Source organism: Rhamphochromis sp. 'chilingali', assembly GCF_963969265.1.
Source record: "Rhamphochromis sp. 'chilingali' genome assembly, chromosome: 13".
Taxonomy (NCBI): domain Eukaryota; kingdom Metazoa; phylum Chordata; class Actinopteri; order Cichliformes; family Cichlidae; genus Rhamphochromis; species Rhamphochromis sp. 'chilingali'.
The window spans coordinates 7,596,631-7,605,508 of record NC_137940.1 but is presented as its reverse complement, the minus strand read 5'-3'; the positions used below and the strand labels follow the sequence as shown (position 1 = coordinate 7,605,508).

Below are 8,878 nucleotides of genomic sequence, written 5' to 3'. Positions count from 1 at the left end.
ACCAACATGTACTCTTGCAGGTGAAAGTTCTTACTACTCTTTCCTCATTTTTTTGATCTAGTTTTTGCATCTTTTTCTTTGTCCTCCTTTTTACAGGTGAATTTCAATCCATTCAAACGAAAGCAGGATGTGACCTAGCTATATTTGGAAACACAAATCCTCCACAAATGGATTTCCGTATTGCAGGATTTTACTTTCAACAAGTTATAGCTGTTATGTAGCACTCTGCGCGCTGCTGATTGATTTCTTTTAAGCATCCTTTCAGACAACATAAAATATTGGATCTTTACACTGCAGAGGTGTAAGTGCATTTGTTTGTACACGTGAAGCTTGGTAAATGCAGCAGTGATTCCCCTGCAGTGTCCTGACCAGTGCAGTTTCCAAAGGACTTGGACAAGAGAGCTGTGCACTCACTCATCCGTTAAGTGAACACCCAATCGCAGGTCTGAACTGGTCCACCAGCTAAGTTACAAGTTGTGACAAGCTCAGATGCTCCCTGACTCTCAGGCCACGGTATTTATTAAAGTCTATTCAGCTCTGTGTCTTGCAAAAATAAACAGAGTGCCAGGCTGCTGGAGAAAGTGCTGACAGTGAGCATACTTTATCCAGGTTGGAACAGAATGGGGCTCAGCCTTATAGCCCCTAGGATACTGACCCTGCGGGGGGGAAAGTGAAGCACTACTGACTCTGCAGACTGAGCCTTGCAATCCAACTACGTGAGCAGACCTTCTCCTTTCCACTTGACTTCAGGTGCAGTCATTTGCAGAATAAAATGGCTATGCTGCTGAGGAGAGAGTGTGCAAGAGGGAATGTGGGGGGGTGGAAGAGGGAGTGAAAGGGAGAAAGATTATGTGGTAGAAACGGAGAACAAGTTGAAGAGCACTGTGCTCTCCTGCCAAAGAGGGTAATGAGAAGAGGAGCTGTTACTGAGCAGTTCAATGACATGCTAAATGTCAAAGGTGAAGTAAAAATCTCTTGTTAAGCTTGTGGCTCGCCTTTTTAAGCGCAGCAGTGTAATGATGTGAACTCTTGCATCAAACCTCACTGCTACTGCTTGTACACTCCCATGCCTCATATAAATCCAAGAGGGAATATTGACTGCCAAGAAGAGAGCCTGATCTCTTTGAAAACAAACAGCAAGTCCCTTTAGCTTTAAAGTTCAAGTTGAAAGAGCTTCAAGACAGCAACAGCAGCGGATATTTACAAGATTAAACCAAACCAAGGTGTTCTCTGGCCCTTCACACCACGCTACCTAAATCGATTCCTTGGCAAAAGATCAAAAAAACAAGGTACAGTGTTAAAAGGTCATAGTTTTTGCTTTCACCACGCAGACATTTTCGACATGTCTAAGCTCACATGCTTGTGTATAACCCATAAAACTGCTTTAAGTATCTCAAAGCATCATAACGATTGAAGTACAAGCATTAAATGCATTTTTTACAACCAACCCATTCATGTATTGTATGTATATTTTTAAATTTACCAGTCATACTGAGATGTTAACCTCACTTACTTGGAGTTATTCCTTAAGCTTTATGCAGTGTTTCAGTCTTTCACAGTTGCGTGCTTTTGGTTGTATAACCAACAACTTTCTTTTTTTTTTTTTTAATTCATATTTTTATTAAGGTTTCAAAAGCAGGCATTCACAGTATGTACATCATGTAAGCATTCTTCATACTTAGGTTATCTGCCTTAAATACTGAAATAGTATTTTAATTTACATCCAAGTCATAAGGGAAGAATACTTACAACGATAGAAGTAATTGAAACCATCACATAATCCGAAAATCAAAAAACAAAAAACAAAACTAACATAACCAACAACTTTCAATCTGTGTTTCCAACCACAGTAGACAGTTGTTTCCAGAGAAACTGCTCTGAAAAGCTCATTGCATGCTACCTGTACTGCATAAAACAGCAGACTGACATTAGCAACTAGCACTCAGCATTAAAGGACCAGTTTATAGCAATACAAGAGTTTATACTATTGTACTGTAATATCAATGTGAGCAACAGTTTCAGTCAAGTTACTTGAAAAAAGTAATTAGTTACTAATTACTGATTACTTCTCCAGAAATGTAATCCTTTTACCGATTACTTATTTTTAAAAGGAATTAGTTACTTAGTTAGTTACTTTTTAAAAACATGATACACAACCTGAATACGTAATAAATCAACCCCTCAGATTTTAAGTTTAATTTTTTGGTGTAGAAAGAAGTTTTCTTCCCAGGCAGAGTGTACAGCAGACGCTAATGTTTTTGCCACTTTTTATGAACTAAACTTCCAAGCTTTAAATACTGCATGGTCGTACTCTCTCCCAGACTCCAGATTATCTATTGTTGATCTACACATGTTGCTGCCACGCACGTCGCACGTGCTTACGTCATTGTCATGAGACACTCTCACAAACAAAATCAAGACGGTTTAGTAACGCAGTAAAGCAACATACTTACGGGAAAGTAACAGTAATCTAATTACTTTTTTTTACAATAGCAATTCTTTACATTACTCTTTATTTGAAAAAAGTAATCAGATTACAGTAACGCGTTGGTGCCCATCTCTGGTGAGCAACCATGTGAAAATTCCATAAGGATTAATAAAGTACGCTGATGATTCTGAAAATATACATTTTATAAATTCTAATAGATATGCCAATGATTATCTGGTAAAATATAATTTTAGGTTAGAGAAAAATCACAGTATTTATTTAAGTACACAGCAAATCCAGCATGTCCAAATTAACACTGTCGGATTTGATTTCAACACTATTAAAGTGTCTATATGGGTCCACACCAGAGAGTGTTAATTTAACTCTTTTTGGAGAGTTGGTACGTTAACTCTGATTTAGTGTTAAACACCAAATCTGTCTGGAGTTGATAATTTAACACTTGGTGTTAAGAGTTTATATATTAACTCTCAAAGAGCATTTTAGTTTAACTACGTAAGAGTTATCTTCTAATTCATTCTAAAAAGCGGGAATTTTACTGTTCTGAACTTCTAGAAATTTCTTTTGGAAATAAACATTTACTAAAAAGATGCAATGGTTTTTGAAAAACATTTATTCTGAACTGTGCACCACAATTTCAAAACATTTTCTGAAAGATGTAACAGTATACATGTTCTCACTTTCATTAGAATTTTGTTTATCAAAAGGTCTGACATGGTAAATGCAAATAACAGCATTCTCATCACTTATTTCTTCAATACAATATGCATGTCCTTCATTCATCCCTTTGTGGAACTTCAACGCACTTCTGCTCTCCCCCATATTCCATCTTCACAAGCATATCCTGTGCGGAGACCGAATAAAAATTAGTTGACACCAATTAATGGCACAAATAATCCAGTAAACAATTGCAGCACAGTAAAAAAAAAAAAAAAGGAATCCTCTTTGAGCCATTACTTGTGTAAAGTATTTTCCCAAAAGACAAAGACACAGGCAACAGGTAATACTGAACTAAATGTAAAACCGCAACCTTTTTCATTTTTACCTAAACCGTGTGCACAAAACTCTGGAGGGATCTATGCTAACGTAGAACCCAGTCAGGACGTCTGCTACTGCTGTTTGCTCGTTTTTTATTTTATTTTATGGGCGATCGTTTTCAGGCTTCAAGTAGCACCATTATACCAACATTTCACATTCTAGACATTGTTTTAGGTGTATTTGACCAAACGTTTGACTGAAAATTCACATGCAAGCTTTTTTCAAGGCTGTGGTATTTGCCCGCAAACAATACCTTTCAGCTAGCTAAAACAGAATATTATGCTATCAGCGAGCAACATGGCTAATGCCTTTCACACAGCTTTGTCTCAACTCCAAAGAGCCACAGAAGTAAAAGCTCATAATAACAATTGAAACAATCTTTGAAAAAAAATGACTTACCAAGCATGGCAAACAACTCAAATATGTAGAGCAAAATGTTCTGAAACGGCTTCACTTCAGCTTCGATTGGAGCCGTGCTGGGGGCGGAGTCTGTGAATTTACTCTGTTGGTGTCATAGCCCCTCTAGGAGTTCAGAGTTAAGAGGTCAAGAGTTAATGTTTCCATTTTAACACCTCCAGATTTGACAGAGAAACACTCATTTTTAACACTCGATTTTAACTACTATCATTTTACACCTCAGAGTTACATTAAAAGAATGTGACTCTGCTTAGAGTAAAATTAACTCTACTTTTGCAAGGAGACTATTAACACCAAAAAATCTAACACTTTTGAATTTGCTGTGTAGTCTTACCATGTATACATTCTCAAGTCTGCAGATAGTCATTCCATAACCATACACTCTGTAAGTTACCAAGCAGAGCAAATATTGAAGCAAATATTGAGAATGCATGGTTAATTATGACTTTCAACACTAGTTACAAAGTTTGCATTACACAGTATGTAAAATGCACATTTTACAAGACTTAACGAGCTTGCCAAAGCCATTAAATATTAACACTTTTTTCTTATCGTTCTTTAAAAAAAATGACTGCTCTTTTAAAACAAACAAATAATAGCACTATGGATATAGTTTTCAATGAGAATGTTTTTTTGCTGGTTATAACTGACACATTTAATGTTGCCTTCTTTTTCTTTACCCGTCAAAAACCGTGTGAAAGTCCATCTTTCTCTGTCCACTGAAAATTTCTAGTATAGGTCAAAGTATGCCTGCGGCTGCTGCTTGAAGCAGCCACTTCTGCTACATCTGCTTTGTTGTGTTCATTGTGACATGTGGTACTTCATGCTTGGCATCCGGTGTTTGGGTCTGTGGCGAACACCAAACTGATGTACGCATTTCTTTACTCGCTTCACTGGCTGTTTTCCCTCGTTTGGCAGCTTTACCCAGAAAACATCTGCCTACCACCCCCACACCCCCCGGAAAAAAAACAAAACAAAAAAAACAGAACGGCAGCCAGCACATGTGCAACTTTGTTTTCACAAGTACCTTAAGATTCACTGTTGCTGGTTCAGAAAAACAAAACAAAAAGCTGGGATCTAAATTAGCAGTCGGCTGTTGGTGCCATTTTGGAAAATATTCTAATTATTTTAAATTAAACTGCCTAAATTAAATTGATACTGAGATACTGTACAAAACTCATTAATTTCACCAGAAATATTGTCCTGTTAATGTTATTTGTTTTGCAGCAAGGCTAGATACTGCATCTAGTGAGGATTATAGGCTGAGAACAATCATTTATATTAGGGCTTAATCAAGGAATTTGGATGTTAGAACAGTAACTATCACATTTCAGCAAACAAAAAAAAACAAACATCCAATTTAGCTGGATTGAGCCGGGGGAGCTGCAGAGTAAGTCTTATTGCACAGTGTGTGGGTGGGAGGCCCGAAAGGAAGAGGATTTACACGATGGAAACAGAATCATCGGAATTCAATTTCAAGATCAGGAGGTTATGACCCCACTTTTAGGCAGAGCCTCAGGAGAAGGGGTTAGAAATTGGCTGCCCACACCTGACTCCCACCAGTTCTCTTCCAGATGCACATGCACATCCACACTCACTAACACATGTGTGTGTACACAACATCCTGTGCTATCTGAGGAGTGTTAATCACTTCCTGAGACCTTGGGCTGAGGGCCTGTCAGGGCCAGGATACTGTTCAAGAATTCAAACCACATCTCAGTTTCTTCAGTGTCCATTTGTATTTGTTTTGGGTCTTAAAAGAGAGAAAGAATAGCGGACATTATGTGTCAAGCCTTGACTCCCTTTTCTGTGTTTAATACAACAAGCTCTCTTTCACATTTAATGTTTTGTTTTCAAAGGCACCTGGAAACAGCCAGAAGATAACAGCGGTGACAGAATGAGGAAAGTACAGATACGGAGTTAAATGACCCAACTAGGCTCAATGTCTCACTGTATTTCTGTACTGTGTTGTCTTCTTTTTCACTCTCACTTTCATCCTCTCCCCAGTGGCCTCCTCCACTCAATGTGAATACTGATTCAGGCTGTGTGGGCATGATGGGAAATGTCAATTGCAGAAAACTGGAGAGTCTCCTTGTGGAAGCTGAGGCCAACCTTCTGCAGAGTTCACTATGTGCACTGCCCTCAAGAGGTTCAGGGTGACTCTGCAAAGCATTAGTAGCCACAATAGCAAAGGTTACGAAGGTTATAGTGGTTAAAAAAAAGTAATATTAAGGTATGTTAATTATTCAATAAAGTGGGACCAATTTTATTTTCACACAAAAGTTTAAAAAAAAAAGTTTTTAGAATTTTTATTGTTTTATTGATTCAGCTGTTGTTGGCTAAACTAGGCAGGTGTGGCCCACAAGTTCAGGTCATCCACTATCGTAGGTTTTGCAGTTTTATCACCAGCTTCTGCTGGTCAGCATATCCTGGGACAAAGCAATTTGTATTCATATATATAAAAAGCTCCATAGATGCAGCTATTAAAAATTTAAGGTACAAAGTAAAGCTGATGTGAATCCTGCAGGATTGATCAATAAATGTGGTATGGTTTTGTATATGTGAATACACTGATAAATTCTATGAACTCATCTGTTTATTTCAAAAACAAAACACAACATCAATCATTGGCTGAAATAATGATAAATGCCATAAAGACTGACATGCATACAAAGATCATTACTATTTCCCAGCTGATTCATGTGCCCATCGCTATCAAACCCAACTCTTTGCGCGTTTAAATCTAACAAAACATTAACCAAAGTGGCAGATGAAATTTAGTTACAATTTCAGATGACATTGACAGAAAATGCCATCTTTAGCTGTAAGGCAGTAGATCCAAGAACAACAGTCTGTGATATAATTTTGATGCTGTCAGTTGCTTGAATGGCATTCATCAGTCTTCTACCTTATAGCTGGTGCAGTGAATTGTTACTGGGATCAGTGATAAACAGATTAATAAAAGATTATGTAGGATACATCTAGCAGGTAACAAAGTGCATGTAAAACCTCGGGTGGTATATGTAGTAGTAAGCAAGCAAAACTAAGCTTTTTTTACCAGTGTAGAAAATAAATGTGAGTTTAAATTATTAAAATCAAAAACATGTAATTGATTTGGTTGTGTGGAGACACAGCTGGGGGGAGTGAAATGAAATGAAGCACGGGTGAAATTAATTAAGGGGGGAAAGTAAAACTAAAAGCAAAATACAGAAGACAAATGTTTGTCAAAATAAAACAGGAAATAATAAACAATTATGGAAACGCGGGAAAGCAGACACAAGTAAATAACACTGATGGATCACACGGACGGAACATTAAAGGAACTCTAACTGCTAACAAAGAATATGCCCAGAATAGAAATGGAAGAGGAAAAAAATATTAATGAAAAAACATAAAATCAGACTTACAAAAAAACCCAGAGTAGTCATGTCAAGCCAAGCCAAGTTTCTAAAGAGGCTTTAGAAACTAAAAATCCAGACAACAAATACAACTAAATTTGAAAAACTAATAGAACTGCAGGTCCAAAGTTCAGCATCATGACATTTAGCTCAGTAGGCTAAGTAATGTAGTCCAGGCTTGGGGAGTCTGGGGCTTTGTAGAAGTTTATTACCATTACCAGAATTGATAATGTTTTGTTCTATTTTGTTCTATTTCTTAAAATGATAAACCAATAATATAAAACACATTGGTTTGCAGTCCCAGGCAAAAGTGAAGAAGAAAGTCCAGCAAATCGAGAGGTTGCATCTCCAGTGTCAGCACAGCTTTCATTTTAGAACCATTTTACTGTTCTGACAAGCTGGTCAGCTGACTGTGATTCAAATTTTTTCTGAGTACTTTTAGGCAGAAGACACCATCCACTGGTGATATGTAGAAAACTGATAACTGATAGCAGGCATGGAATGGAAAGACTGTCAAAAAACAACATAAAGAAGTGACAGAGGACCTTTAAAGTAGGACTTTCTTTATCCATTTCAAATGCAAGTTTTTATATACAGTGGAGTAAACAATAAAAATCAGACCACAGTATGACCAAATTTAGAGTAACTGAAAAAGAGGAAGCAAATCAGTCACGCTATCCTTTATCAACCAGTAACATAAAGTGCTTTAGATAAACCGCAAGCAAAAAGATTTCAAAAAGAGAGCAAATAGATTTCATTGGGAAATTCCAAACATGAGCATGTCACTGGCTGTATAGACTCTGGAGAAACTGAGGCTTATTCATTCATAAATCTTGAAAGGAAAGCATGCACACACACAGCATATGGAAGTGTTTTTCCTGCACCAGGTCCATGTGGTAGCATTAGTATCCACAGCAGCATGACATACTTAGAACAGGGAGAAGCATTAGGTTCCGGGTCTCTGTGCTCAACAGAAATGATTTTTTTTGACAGTGGTATCTGATGGAGGGGAAAGAAACCCTACGCCACAGTTATCTCAAGAGCCCCTCCACATATGGAGGCAATTACATCAAATGGTGTTCTCCGGCAATTCCCCCAGTCAAAAAGGAATCACTGAAATTCTTATCCATGTCTCTTTCTTTCATCTGTTCTTCTGCTATTAGCTGAAGCATGCAGCAGTGCACCATCCTCATGTCTCATCTCGATCATTATTTCTTTCTCTGCAGCAGTGCCCAGGTCATGATTAGATACTGTCAAAGTCTTATTTCAGATTTCAAGACAAAAATGCCCATGTGGTGAAGTTTATCTGGCAGGCATTGACTTTCATATACCTTTCTCTGCCACTGCAGAATTAATTATCATGCCCTGTCTATTTAAAAGTTTATTATTCGTATCTAGCCTTGATTTTTTTGTTGGTTTGATTTATTTCAATTTTCATTAAACTGATAAGACTTGACGTTTTATCAGTTGTTCATTGTTCAATGTGGCAACATCCATGGTGCTGAATGTTTATTTCTATGGTGTCTTTCTATGATTTTTAATCAAAAGATCACATGCCAGTCACACAGGCAGGATGATA

At 37.4% G+C, this 8,878-nt stretch overlaps 1 long non-coding RNA gene across 1 annotated transcript; it reads right to left on the bottom strand.

Moving 5' to 3' along the window:
- Window positions 1–3,041: 3,041 nt before the first annotated feature.
- On the bottom strand, window positions 3,042–4,187 carry LOC308409060. Its single transcript, XR_013973917.1, has 2 exons — window positions 3,884–4,187; window positions 3,042–3,290 (listed from the first exon to the last, which is right to left on the bottom strand). It is a non-coding gene; the product is annotated as an uncharacterized lncRNA (long non-coding RNA).
- Window positions 4,188–8,878: the final 4,691 nt, after the last annotated feature.